The sequence below is a fragment of the Hibiscus syriacus genome, unplaced genomic scaffold (genome assembly GCF_006381635.1).
Source record: "Hibiscus syriacus cultivar Baekdansim isolate YM2019G1 unplaced genomic scaffold, ASM638163v2 tig00111769_pilon, whole genome shotgun sequence".
In the NCBI taxonomy this organism is placed as follows: Eukaryota; Viridiplantae; Streptophyta; class Magnoliopsida; order Malvales; family Malvaceae; genus Hibiscus; species Hibiscus syriacus.
The window spans coordinates 5,261,177-5,275,824 of NW_024063172.1; the positions used below are offsets into that span (position 1 = coordinate 5,261,177).

The 14,648-nt window shown below is 33.3% G+C and overlaps 1 pseudogene; it reads right to left on the reverse strand.

The window, feature by feature from the left end:
* Positions 1 to 10,922: 10,922 nt before the first annotated feature.
* Positions 10,923 to 13,331, reverse strand: LOC120169461 (annotated as a pseudogene).
* Between the last annotated feature and the right edge of the window lie 1,317 nt (positions 13,332 to 14,648).

The following is a 14,648-nucleotide window of genomic DNA, read 5'->3' on the forward strand; positions in this document are numbered from 1 at the left end:
CGATCCATATATAAAAAGTGTCGATCCCAAAATCATCGAACCCAAAAGTATAATGTAATATGTAATTTTTCAATCTAACCGGTACAATTATACCGGTTTTATGAGAGAATAAGTCTAAATAATGTGTCGACACTAATATAGTTTGTGTCGATATTTTTTTCCCAGAATGAATTAAAAACAAGGTGCACCCATAAAGTGTCGATCCATATATAAAAAAGTGTCGATCCCAAAATCATCGAACCCAAAAGTATAATGTAATATGTAATTTTTTAATCTAACCGGTACAATTATACCGGTTTTATGAGAGAATAAGTCTAAATAATGTGTCGACACTAATATAGTTTGTGTCGATATTTTTTTCCAGAATGAATTTTTACAAGGTGCATCAATAAAGTGTCGATCCATATATAAAAAGTGTCGATCCCAAAATCATCGAACCCAAAAGTATAATGTATATGTAATTTTTCAATCTAACCGGTACAATTATACCGGTTTTATGAGAGAATAAGTCTAAATAATGTGTCGACACTAATATAGTTTGTGTCGATATTTTTTTCCCAGAATGAATTAAAAACAAGGTGCACCCATAAAGTGTCGATCCATATATAAAAAGTGTCGATCCCAAATCATCGAACCCAAAAGTATAATGTAATATGTAATTTTTAATCTAACCGGTACAATTATACCGGTTTTATGAGAGAATAAGTCTAAATAATGTGTCGACACTAATATAGTTTGTGTCGATACTAATTTAAATATCAAGTGTTTTCCCCGTTTATATAGTACTCTTAATCGAGAAACCCTAAACATAAATGCAAGCAGGCAGATCTTCCTCTCCTCTTTCTTCCTTCTACCGTTATCATAAGTGACGATCAGATATTCAGGTAAATTTATCGATATTTTATGGGTTTGATTGATTTCTATATTGGAGTTTTTATCCTGAATGTGTTTGTGTTCCATTGTAATAGGGGTACATCCAACCAAAATGGCTCCAAAACGTCAGCGTCAGAAGCGAGGTCTTTCTCAAAGCTCTTCTCAACCCAGTTCTTCTCAACCACCTCCTCTGTAACAAACGATTCTTCTGAGGAAATCAGGTCCTTCGAAACTCTGAACTTTAGATCCGACATGGAGAAACAAAGATGGCAGACGAGTTTTAAAGTAAGGAAGATTCGTCCCGAACGTGTCATTGACCTGGGTTCTTGTTTGATGATAAATATGCATTTAGTTTTAAATCCACATTTACATCTTGGGGTTGGCTTGAATTCCTTGGTGTAGAACCAAGATATTATCCCAACCTAGTTAGAGTCTTCTACAACAATGCTTCCTTACAGCACGAGCCTAATAAGACTAATATAATAGGAATTAATACACATGTCATGGGGAAGGATATATATATATCTCCAGAAACTATTGCGGAGGGTTTAGGTGTAGCGAATACAGGGGATTCAGATGAAAATGGTGTAGATTGGTCTACAATTAAACGGGTTACTAGAAATAGCCCAATTCACCTCGATGTAGAGTCGAGAGTGTTTCACAAAATGCTCACATGGTATATCCGGCCTAGTGGGGGAAAAACATTCAACGCTTCGAGACAGCGATTATTGGTGGATAGCAAAGTATAAATCCAAAACGGCTCCAAACATTGCAAAACTCATATTTAATACAATTGTATATATGGTCACAAAGGGAGCAACAATTTCAACTACATACCATATGGATGTGTCATCACCCATCTGTTGAAGAAGAAGGAAGTTGATTTTTCGCATGACGCCCCTGTTCGATTAACCCGCAAGATTGACATGGTATTTATTAAAAAAGGGGATATGATTTTGTTGAAAAACTCGGTTGGAAGCGTGTCAAGGAGGTCGGATTAGATCAAGAGAGGGAGGAAATGGACCCCGTTGGCCATGAAGAAGAGCAACCAAGTGGAGACGCAATGATGGAAGAAGCAACAGTTGCAGAGGATGTCACAATTAAGACCGTGATGGAATACATGGTCAATTTTCGGGAGCATATTGATTCCCTTGTGAGTGGAATGCGATCCGATATTTCATCATTGCAACGTGAAGTCTCCATGTTGCGTAACGAATTACGTCAACGACATCAAACGAGTTAGGTAATTCATTATCTATGTTTCTTAACATTTACACGTTCTGAACTTTATTTTATTTTCTTTAACAGATGTGGACAACCAATCGGTCGCAGAAGATGAAGCTGACGATGAAGATGACGATGATGATGATGATGACGATGAAGATGATGAAGATGATGATGATGAAGATGATGATCCAAACAAGTATATCGTGTCTGCAACGCCGCCTTCAAGAAAACTTTTAATTTTTGATCTCAATGGTGTCCTTGCCTACATCCCAAGACTGCCGGCAGGTTTTAATTCTATTCTTTTGTATCCATTATTTTAACATATAAGCGTAGAACTTTAATCTCATTTCTTCATGTTGTAGATGTTGTCCTCAGAAGAGGATTATTGAATTTATGCAATTTTGTGTCGACAATTTTGTTGTTGCCCTTTGGTCTTCAAAGATGAGGTTAGAACATGTTTGAGGCAATTGAATTACTGTAGTCAAAATCGTTAATATACATTTGAATGTTAACATTCAAACTTGATTACAATCTCAGGCATAACGTCGACCGTGTACTTGAGAAACTACCTGTATTTTCCGAGCATTTTCTATTCGTGTGGGTAAGATGAATGTCATTACAGTTTGCTGACTTTTCCTTGTCTATGATTCCTACATATTTATGTTCGACTGTTTGTGAACAGGATCAAAAAAAATGCAAAACATACGATTCTGTTACCTATTGTAAAGATCTCAATGATGTTTGGAACGCGTGTCCAGATTTTAACGAGCTAAATACACTTTGGTCGATGATTCAGCGGAAAAAATGATTTATAATCCGGTAGGTTGCATTTATGCAATATGTTTCTGATCAGTTGAACAGGTGTTCAACATTGATTATTTTAACAACTTATGTTTATATAGAATACAATTACATATGTCCACATACCTTTGACGCTGCTTCCCATTCGAACGACAAAGCTCTAGGTATGACACAAATTTATTCATGCTTATGCGAATTTAATTTATTGTTAGTAAAATTGCACCTCATTAGTTTGATAATTGAAATTATTTATGTATGTCCTCAGAAAAAGGCGGAAACATACGAGAGTATTTGGAAAATTTGTTGAAGGCCTCTAATGTTCCGGACTTCATTAGAAACAACCCTTTTTCATCGGATTAATTTTGTTTGTCGGTACATTATTTGAACATTCTTGTGTATTTAAATTTTGGTGTGATTATATTGTATGTATATTTTCATTAATTATTCCATATTTGCTTCTATGTGTACATATACATTTGAGTGAGTTTTAAGATATTAATTTAGTAATTATAGGCGTCTAATGATTAATTTTTTACGTTACGGTATATATTATTGTTAAATTAAAAATTCTTAATATTATTTTATAAAATATCAACACAATCAACTAATTTTTGTGCAAATGAAATTATTAAATTAATATTGTAGGTGGAAAACATGAAACATACTTAAAAAATATTGAAACATAAATTACATATCTTTAAAAAAAGTTTCGATCCTTTTATAAAAAGTATGGACACTTTCAACATATTATAATAAAATAGATAATTTTGTAATATAACCGGTATAAATATACCGGTCTTATGCGCGAATAGGTCTACAACCTATATCGACACTTTTTAATATTGTGTCGGTACTTTATGTCCATATTGGAAGAAAATGTGTCGATACGATTTAAAAAGTGTCGACATTTTACACATCGGAACCCATAATTATAATGTAATAGATAATTTTGTAATATAACCGGTATAAATATACCGGTCTTATGCGCGAATAGGTCTACAACCTATATCGACACTTTTAATATTGTGTCGGTACTTTATGTCCATATTGGAAGAAAAATGTGTCGATACGATTTAAAAAGTGTCGACATTTTACACATCGGAACCCATAATTATAATGTATAGATAATTTTGTAATATAACCGGTATAAATATACCGGTTTTATGAGCGAATAGGTCTACAACCTATATCGACACTTTATAATATTGTGTCGGTACTTTATGTCCATACCATTTAAAAAAGTGTCGGTAATTTGAAGTAACGCGGTTTTTCTTCCTTCATTCAAAATATTTATATGTACATACAATAGGAGTGATGTTGATACTTACGATATATTATATGGAGATCGTTGTCATTCCATTCCGTCTTCGAAAAAATCAGTTGATGTAGGCTGTGTGCTTGTACTCAACTAAGCTTGACTTGAGGACATGTTAGTTTGTTATGCCCCTCACCGTTGCAGTACCCACATCGCCTAATTTGCTTCTCGACCTTGTTCTTCGGCACTTCTTTTCGCTTGCGTTGTTTTCGTTGAGGGTCACGAACATTGTTTACTACAATGCTCTGGTTGACTGAATGATTCAAACCAAACGAGTTTTCTAATTCTTCTATTAGTTTTTTTCATCTCATCTCTTGCGGTTTTGAAAGACTCGTCTGTCTTTGATGCAATGTAGCATAACCTACTTGACGTTGAACGTAGAGCAGCGAACCTTGCCATTTGCATCACTTCTGGAGACACATTCAAATCAACATAGCTGGGTGCAGAAGCCTTCGCATCATTAGTCCACCTACTTTGAATCAAAGTCCCGGGCAAATGTGTAGTCCAATTGCTTCAAAATGTGAAGTGATGGCGACACGGAAGTCCAACGGTCTCGAATTTTTTGCAGGAGCAAATTAGAGTTTCGTACGAGAATCAAAACTAATTTCAAATTTCCTATTTTTTTCTGCGTACTTTGACAAAATATAATGTTGACATTCATCTGATAAGGACTTAATCTCTGCCTCAATCCGGTACAATGTCTCCCGTGTAAGTTCATCTTGGAACACGAAAGATTCGCGGGTAAAAATCGCAGCGGCATGGCTTTCAAGGTCGACCAGTTTTGTGATCTGGAAGGGCTTCGTATGGGAACTTAAGTAATCCGCTTTCAACTCGTTCATACGCATTCTACTAATTCCATCTTCAATTGCACGAACAACATCTAAATATGTCTTCTTGTGTTTCAGTGCAATAGCTAGTGAAGCATTCATAGACTCGCACCTTTGTGTTGAGCGAATATTGGCAAAGAAATGACCGGTTAGATATGCTTGTGCCCATAAGTGTCGTGTATTTCCCTTCTCAATCACCCATGGATGCTTTTGGACGTTGAATTCTGAAACAATCGAACGCCATTGAATATCAAATTCCTTGGTTGTCCACCAGGAAGCCATGCATTTTGAGAATGCTGCTGTAAACTTTGGGTCACCAATGTTAGCTTGTGCATTGCGAGAAAGATGCCAAGAACATAATCTGTGCTTAGCATAAGGGATAACAGATTTGATAGCCCTCTGCATTGCCCTATCCCCATCGGTTACAACAGAAATAGGTGATTTATTCATCATGGCTTCTAAAAAATTCTGTAGCACCCACTCGAAAGATTGAGACGTTTCGTCAGCGATTATGGCAGTGGCAAACACAATTGTGTTATGGTGATGATTGACACCAACAATAGGCATAATTGGTCGACCATACAAATTATCTTTGTACGTTGTGTCGAACGCAATTACATCACCGAAGCATGTGTAATCCGATCTCGATGTAGAATCCGACCAAATAAGATTATACAATGCCCCCGATTCGTCTACCGAGTATGTCATAAAAAACCCGGGATCATCATGTTTCTTATAATCAAAGTAGGCAATAAGCGCATTCACATCCCCATCGACGATTTCCTTTGCTTTACCTCTTTGAAGTGCATTGTAGAGGTCTTTATGTGTAAATCCAACATTATGATAGCCCCCTGCCTGCTGCGTTAAATAGTTCATTACTTGTGACGTGCCAACACCGACCTCTTTCAATGTTGTTGCCTCATCGATATCAGCCTTACTTACAGCTCGATTAGAACGCATAAATGGTGTCATAGCAGATGTGCACAATGCATGATTATGTTTCTGATCAGACTTACTTATAACCCACTGATCGTTTGTATTTGTTGCTGTAACTACGACTCTAGCCTTACATCCTGTTCTTGTGACTGGCGTATGAGCACGTTGACGATCAACAGTATTGACTTTTGATACTCGAAACCCTTCTTTGGAACAACAAAATTCTTGTGTCTTCACATTCCCTTCCACGTCAAGCCGTGTTGTTCCCTTACGTGCACTAAACCCATGTTCCCGTGCGAATCCCTTGTAAAAGTGCCAAGCTTGATCACGTGAACAGAAGAGCTGACCAACCAATCTGTCAGATTCATCAACATTATGTACTTCATGGCATTCCTCGGTTGGCTTAACATTGTCTACATCAGTATTATCCATGGCAAAAATTTTGTTGTGCAAGTTCAGTGCTCCAGGAGTTGATGGATATGTAACGAAGGTTCATTTTGAACATGTTTCTGTAGTTAAAGGGTGGGTACAACATTAAATTCGCAGTACATATTTAGGTATGTACAATAACTACAAGTATATTATCATTTTAAATTCGCAGTACACTGTTAAAAAAATTGAAACATAAATTACATAAGTTTTAAAAAAAGTATCGATCCTTTTTATAAAAAGTATGGACACTTTCAATATAATAGGTAAACATATGATGTAATAGGTAGCCCTTATATAATGTAATAGGTATCGTTTATATAATGTAATAGGTAATGGTTATATTGTAAAGTGTCTATCCTTTTTATAAAAGTGTCCATACTTTTTTCACTGTGGAAAACATTAATTTAAGGTTATCTTTGAGTGAGTTTTAAGATATAATTTAGTAATTATAGGCGTCTAATGATTTATTTTTTACGTTACGGTATATATTATTAAATTAAAAATTCTAAATATATTTTATAAATATAAAAACAATCAATAATTTTTTGTGCAAATGAAATTATTAAATCAATATTGTAGGTGGAAAACATGAAACACTGTTAAAAAATTGAAACATAAATTACATAAGTTTTAAAAAAAGTATCGATCCTTTTTATAAAAAGTATGGACACTTTCAATATAATAGGTAACATATGATGTAATAGGTAGCCCTTATATAATGTAATAGGTATCGTTTATATAATGTAATAGGTAATGGTTATATTGTAAAGTGTCTATCCTTTTTATAAAAGTGTCCATACTTTTTTCACTGTGGAAAACATTAATTTAAGGTTATCTTTTGAGTGAGTTTTAAGATATTAATTTAGTAATTATAGGCGTCTAATGATTTATTTTTTACGTTACGGTATATATTATTATTAAATTTAAAATTCTAAATAATATTTATAAAATATAAAACAATCAAATAATTTTTTGTGCAAATGAAATTATTAAATCAATATTGTAGGTGGAAAACATGAAACACTGTTAAAAAAATTGAAACATAAATTACATAAGTTTTAAAAAAAGTATCGATCCTTTTTATAAAAAGTATGGACACTTTCAATATAATAGGTAAACATATGATGTAATAGGTAGCCCTTATATAATGTAATAGGTATCGTTTATATAATGTAATAGGTATCTATCTCGCATGTGAGTACTTTATTCCAACCATGTGACAAGTGTGACAACTCCATCAACTCACAACTCAGCTTTGAACTCAATCAATATTGTCTTTTAGCTTGATGGTTCATAAAGCATGTTACTTGAACAGTATGAATCAATTATGCAATTTTCATGTTCAATTTAACACTGCATTTCAAATTCATTTCATATGTAATTGGAGTTTGAATTTAAATTTCAATTTGAGTTTGAATTTCAATATATTTCGGCTCCACTATAAATATTAGCCCAAGCCAATATGCATGTTATCATTGATTATTCCTATTTCCATTGTTTTTTTTCCAACGTATAAACGCGAGGAAATCCCGACCATTTTATTTTTGGTCAACTTTAAAGCGTCAGAAACGTTTCGAGCGTATGATCTGGGTGGTATACAAGAAATGTAACAAATAGCAACTAAAATCATAAGTTGAGTACCACCCAAATCATAAGTCTGAAATACTTCCGATGCTCATCAAAATCCAAAGCTCATTTGGTGCCAAGCAAAAGGAAATCAAAATCCAAATCTCATATGATGCCAAGCAATAGGTAGTGGTTATATTGTAAAGTGTCTATCCTTTTTATAAAAGTGTCCATACTTTTTTCACTGTGGAAAACATTAATTTAAGGTTATCTTTTGAGTGAGTTTTAAGATATTAATTTAGTAATTATAGGCGTCTAATGATTTATTTTTTACGTTACGGTATATATTATTATTAAATTAAAATTCTAAATAATATTTTATAAAATATCAAAACAATCAAATAATTTTTTGTGCAAATGAAATTATTAAATCAATATTGTAGGTGGAAAACATGAAACACTGTTAAAGTATCGATCCTTTTTATAAAAAGTATGGACACTTTCAATATAATATAATATAATGTAATAGGTAAATTTGCAATGCTATCGGTATAATATACTGGTTTACTTATAAAATAGGTAAATATAAGCGCTACCTATTACATTATATAAGCGCTACCTAGTATGTTATTGTACTTTATAATATTTCCGGTTAAATAATATAACATAACCGGTCTAAATTTTAACCGGTCACTTGTTTAACCGGTCACGCCGTATATTAGCCGTTTTTTAGGCGCCGCACCGCAGAACGACCCGGAAAACAAGAGAGAGCAGATACAGAGGAATCTCTTATGTGGAAGTAAAGGACACACTATTGTTTCGTTTTTGTAAACTACACATTTAGTATCTTAACTATCACTTTTGTTTCATTTTGGCCACTTAACTATTTTTTTTTTTCAAAATCATAACTAGTGTTTAGTTTTAGTTTCATTTTGATCACTTGTCGTTAAAAAATTAACGGTAATGCTGATGTATCATCATTGAAAAAATATAAAAAAATATAACGGCAGCAATTTTATTAATTTTGTAACGGTGGGTTGGTCAAGATAAAATCAAAATGTAATGTTAAATATAATTTTTAAAAAGATAATTGAACGATTAAAAAGTAACAAAAATGATAATTAGATACTAAATATGTATTTTACCTCAAAAGAAAATTATTAGAACTAAAAGTAGAAAAGTAGAAAAAGGGGTAAGGCAAAGATCAGATTTCGACCATTACTTGTGTCTTGTATCCCCATGAAAGTTGTTTATATTTTAAAAAACTAAGTGTCACGTATAGGGATCCCGAACTCGACAGGTTTTGATCCGATTCGATAGGGTAAAAAATAGATTCGAGTCGGGTCGGTTTTTTTTATTTGGTGTTTGAGTTCAGGGTGAAAAATACTCGACCCGAAAAATATATATAATTTTACCTTAAATATTTAAGAATAATTACAATAATACCCCTCTCTATATTTTTTCCCATTAAGTCGCTGTTTAAATTTTTTTTATTATTTCAGGTCGGGTCAGGTTTTTTAAGTTATATATCGGGTCGGGTCGGGTCTCGGGTGGAGGACTCCTTGTTCTCGGGTCGGGTCATGTGGACTAGGGGTGTTCGCGGTCGGTTTGGATTGGTTTTTGGCTAAAACTTCATCCGCTCTGAAAATATAAATGTTTGCAGTTTGGATCGGTTTGGATGTTTCTAAAAAATCCGATTTGATCCGATCCAATTAAGTACGATTTGATTCGGTTTGGATTTGTGCGTTTTTTGGATTCTAATTTTTCAAAATAATTCAAAGCAACAACACTGCCTATGGGGGTCAAATAGTTTCACCATTTCACATCCTAATCTAACATCGATCGAATAAACACTGTTGATGAATATAAGGGTGTGTTTGGTTCACGGAATATAAGATTACCAGTGGGAATAGGATTACCGGAATGTAATATTACCTAACACATTACTGGGAATGTTACATTACTGTGTTTGGTTTGTTTGGCAGTAATGTAAGATTACAGTGTTTGGTTGAAGGAATAAAAGATTACTAGAATGTATATTTTACCAAATTGACATTGTTCTATATTTTTTAACAAGTGAAATTCTAATTATTTAAATAAAAATTCATCGATAATATATTTAAATAAAAATTATTTATATAAAAATTCATCGATAATATATTATTTTATTATTTAAATATATCATGTATTATTTTAATTTTAATTAATATTAAATTTTACATAATTTATTTAAAAAATATATTAAAATTTTAATTCAACATAATTTATATAAAAATATATCATGTTCAATTTAAGAATTTTTAACTTTCATTATGATATTAAATCGACTATGACGATGATTTCGTTGGATAATATTTTTATTGTGAATCTCACTTTACCATCTAATATTTGCTAACGTATCACATCCCAATAAATATTCCCATTACTGCATAAAATACAAACACCGCATGCCCCTACAGTTGCCATTCAATTTCCCCAACTACTTTTCTTCACTCCAATAAAATGGCAAAACTCACAGCTAAAGTAAATTTATACGAAATTTATGCAAACCCTTTTACGCTCTTTCATGATTAAACTCATATTTTCTTCTCTTGATCAACTAACTTAACATTTATTGCATCTCTCATAAATAACCTTTGGTCAGTCTAATGATGGTTTCATTCCTAAAGCTCGTCAAGGTAACCTCTAAGACATCAGTAAGCACACTAAGAACGGTATCCAACATTCAAAACTTAAAAACCTTTACATTTTTTCCCATTTGATAATTTAATGGACAACAATGTAATACATAGCAGTCAACATCTCAAACAAATTTTGCCGCAGGTAAAAACAAGAAAAGCTTACTAGTGCAAATACAGAAATTTATATCATCACACACCCACAAAGAGTAAAGGAAAAAGACAACACAACAAAAATATAGTAGTACAAGTATAACAGCATCAACACTACATGAAGCATGAGAAATCATTACTATTCTCATTGATACCAGCAAGGAACAAGCACTGCAAGGCAATAAAAGACGATAGATAACAGAATATGCACATAGAAGCTTTGTTGTGGAACAATTACACAAGTATTATATAGTTTTCCCTCATGATAAAAAGTACATGATATGCATTGACAGGTTTTTAGACAAAAATCTGGCGTATTTCATCACTAGCACTGCAAAACTAGGAAGTCTCAAAGCCTTTGAAAATGCCACTATCTTGAGCTATCATCAGTATCACAACAAAAAAAACTGGCAGCAAAAGCAACTTTCACCAATTTTTTCTCAATTGAGTTTCATCGATGTCCATAAACCAAAGCCTCCAACTCTCTCCTCCCGTACCTCCTACCCTCTGCATTAGCTTCCCTATACTTTACCACAAAGTAAAATATAAACCAAGCCACCATGAAATACACCTCCAGAGCTGCCTGGATAACCGTGGCAAAAAACCTCTCCACCCATACGAGTCAATACCAATCTTGCTAACGATCTACTTAAAATAGCTTCATAACACTTTATATGTATCCCTTGGTTCAGATGTGTTGACATCAAATAACAACTTTCTTTAATAATTTATGTCCCGCTTCTTCTTGAATCCACAATGGCAATCCAAGCAGCTAATGAGAATGCAAATGAAACTAAAGTATCCACAAGAAACTACGTTAACAAATACTACATAAATTAACTGTGAAAGTATTTAATTAAAAGTAAAGAACATCACTACCTGGCCTTCAGAAGCATTTCCACCTAAATCAAGAAAATTAGGAGTTCCCCCATGCAACTTAATTATATCCATTGTAGTCATTGCTAACCCTACACCATTTACCATGCAACCGATTTCTCCATCTAAGCCAATGTAATTCAGATCAGCTTTGGCAGTTGCAACCTGTAATAGGAAAAAATGCAGAATCAGGGCCATGTGTACAAACATTAGATAATCATGCAATTGTTGATACTGTTTCTGGAAGACAACCAAGAATAACCATTTGATAAACATGATAAAAGAGAATACTGTTACATACTTCTCAAGGATCTTTTTGTGACGGATCACGAAGATAAAATATATGCTTTTGACGAAATGCAGCATTATCATCAAAGTTTAACTTCGCATCAGCAGCTACTAATTGGTTGCTAGAAGTCTCAGCAAGAGGATTGATCTGTTGACAACAATAAACGATTTAGACAAAGATGAACACAAGATAAACAGAAATCCATATAAGATGACTGGTAACACGAGGTAGCCAGAGTAAAATGTAGCCAAACAAAGAAAGAAAACCATACTCACTTCCAACAATGTGCAATCAGATTCACAGAAAAGCTTATATAACTTCTTCACTTGTTCAATAGAATCGTTTCTATCAGCAACCTTTGGAGCCAAACCATCAACGACCTTGGCAGCATCTTCATTCGTAATTCCTTTTAAAACATCAATAGGTACCTATCAGAAATAACTCATGAGTCAGTTGCATAACCATGATCACTGTGGATGGAGAGACTACCTTATTGGTTATGCCAAAACTTCTAAAACGATTATTTTAACCTTAATAATCAGTCTTGACGATGTGAACTCCACCCTTAAAACCGTTTAGGAACGTTCCCAAGCCTCTTCCACTTGCCAGAATTTGACTTTTAACAACCACCTGCATTATAATCCAAGTTCACAATACTTGTATTATACAGTCATTTTATATAAAAATGTCATAAAATAGTTTCTCAAAACTAAATTTCTCAGTGAAAAACACACGCCATTAATTCTTCTGCTCTTAACAAAATCAACAAGTGTGCTATTAAACAACAAACAACTTCTGCGCATAAATTGAATAAGTTACCTCATTTTGATTGGGGAATGTTGTCTTGGCAGCTTCTTTAACTTCGTCAAGAGAAGAAACGAAAACTCCTTTTGGCACGTTAATACCGTATTTGCTCATCAACTCAACCCCCTGGTTTTCAGATTACAAAAATCACGTTTGTCACCAAGAATCTTATATGACATTTATATTTCCAGAAAGACACATAGATCCAAAAAAACTATTATGGCAGTCAACTCGAAGATCAATTTCCATAAAAAAATCATCAACTACATAAAATTCATTTCATAAGCATGAAAATGTAAACTTTAGATCATAACTAAACCACAGTTTTCTATTTAAATTTTCTCAGAAATAATAAAAACTATAAACGCAAGGAATAAAATACATAAAAGAAGAAAAAATAAGTAAATAAACCTGATATTCGTGGATGTTGAGACGACGAAGCTGCTGTTGCTGCCACTGGCCGGCGACGGAGAGAGAGCGGGAGACGAGTTTGTTTAGTAACCCTCTCATTTTAGTAATTTGTTTCCTCAAAAGGAAAGATTAAAGATCAAACAAAGGACTGCGAACCAAGAGCGCACAGCTGGAGGCTAGAGCGGTGGAGCGTGAGGAAGGAATGAGTGGCTTTGCAAAGGGGTTTCAATTTTGGGAATTCCAATTTTGAGAACACAAACCCATAACCAAGTCGAAGAATAAGAAGATTTTAGCCATAGCGAAGTAGGGAGAGGATATTTTAGACAACGGGATGGGAATAATGAAATACCTAAGTAAGATGGGGGATAGATATTCCCGGGAAAGCAGAGTAAAAAATCACTGTTGGTCTTAATATTTTCTCGGCGCTTGGTAATGTAACTGATCCAAATGTGGGGATATTTCTCTGGGAAAAAAATATTCCTCCCGGGAATAAATTATACCCTGAACTAAACGGGGCCTAAAAGGAATAATATCATCTCCCAACCATAATCTCAAGCAACTCATCAAAATTGCTAAATCCATCAAATTTAAATTCAATTCTCAACTAATCTACATAGATCAGCAAAACAAACAGTAGAAAAGAAATAAAAAAAAAAGAACAAACACACATCAAGTTTAGCACAAATTTGTAAACAATCTGTCCATATCAAACAAGGTAAATACTAGAAATGGTAAGTCAACTAACAAAATTAATTGCAATTGTTCATGGAAAACTGTTTTCTAGGCTCTTGCAGCAATATTTTAGAACATAGGAATGATTAATGCAAGTAAATTTAATTCTTATAATGCCCTAATTTGCATATAGATTCACTTAAATAATTTTCTCTTAGTAATTCAGTTATAGTGTAATAGATACTATGTTGAACATTTCAAATAGTGTAACAGACTACACTTCATTGTAATAGATATCGGTTCGGTTCGATTTCGGTTTTTCAAATCGAAACCGAATCGATCTGTTTTTTTTTAAAATCAAACATACTAAATCGGTTTCGATTTTTTCGGTTATCGATTTTTTGGATCGGTTTCCGGTTATTTTTTTTGAATCGGATTAGATCTGAACACCCTTAATGTGGACCAAAAACCTGATCCAACCCGATCCATGCCCATCCCTAAGTGTAGTGATGTTCATGGATCGGATTGGATTAGAATAAATTTCTGACTCACGTAAATTCTATTTGATGATTAAATTTAGTCTAGCTTAATTTGAGTTTAAAGGATCTCATTCGACCTGAAATTTGACTTGATTTTTTAGATCGAAACTACTGTTTGATTCAATCCAACATCTATATATATATTATTAGGTAAAATAAAGATTTGATTGAAACAAATAATATAGAAAGAAATGTCATTACAATTATCTTTAAATATTTAAGAGATACTTATAATATTATATCAGATTA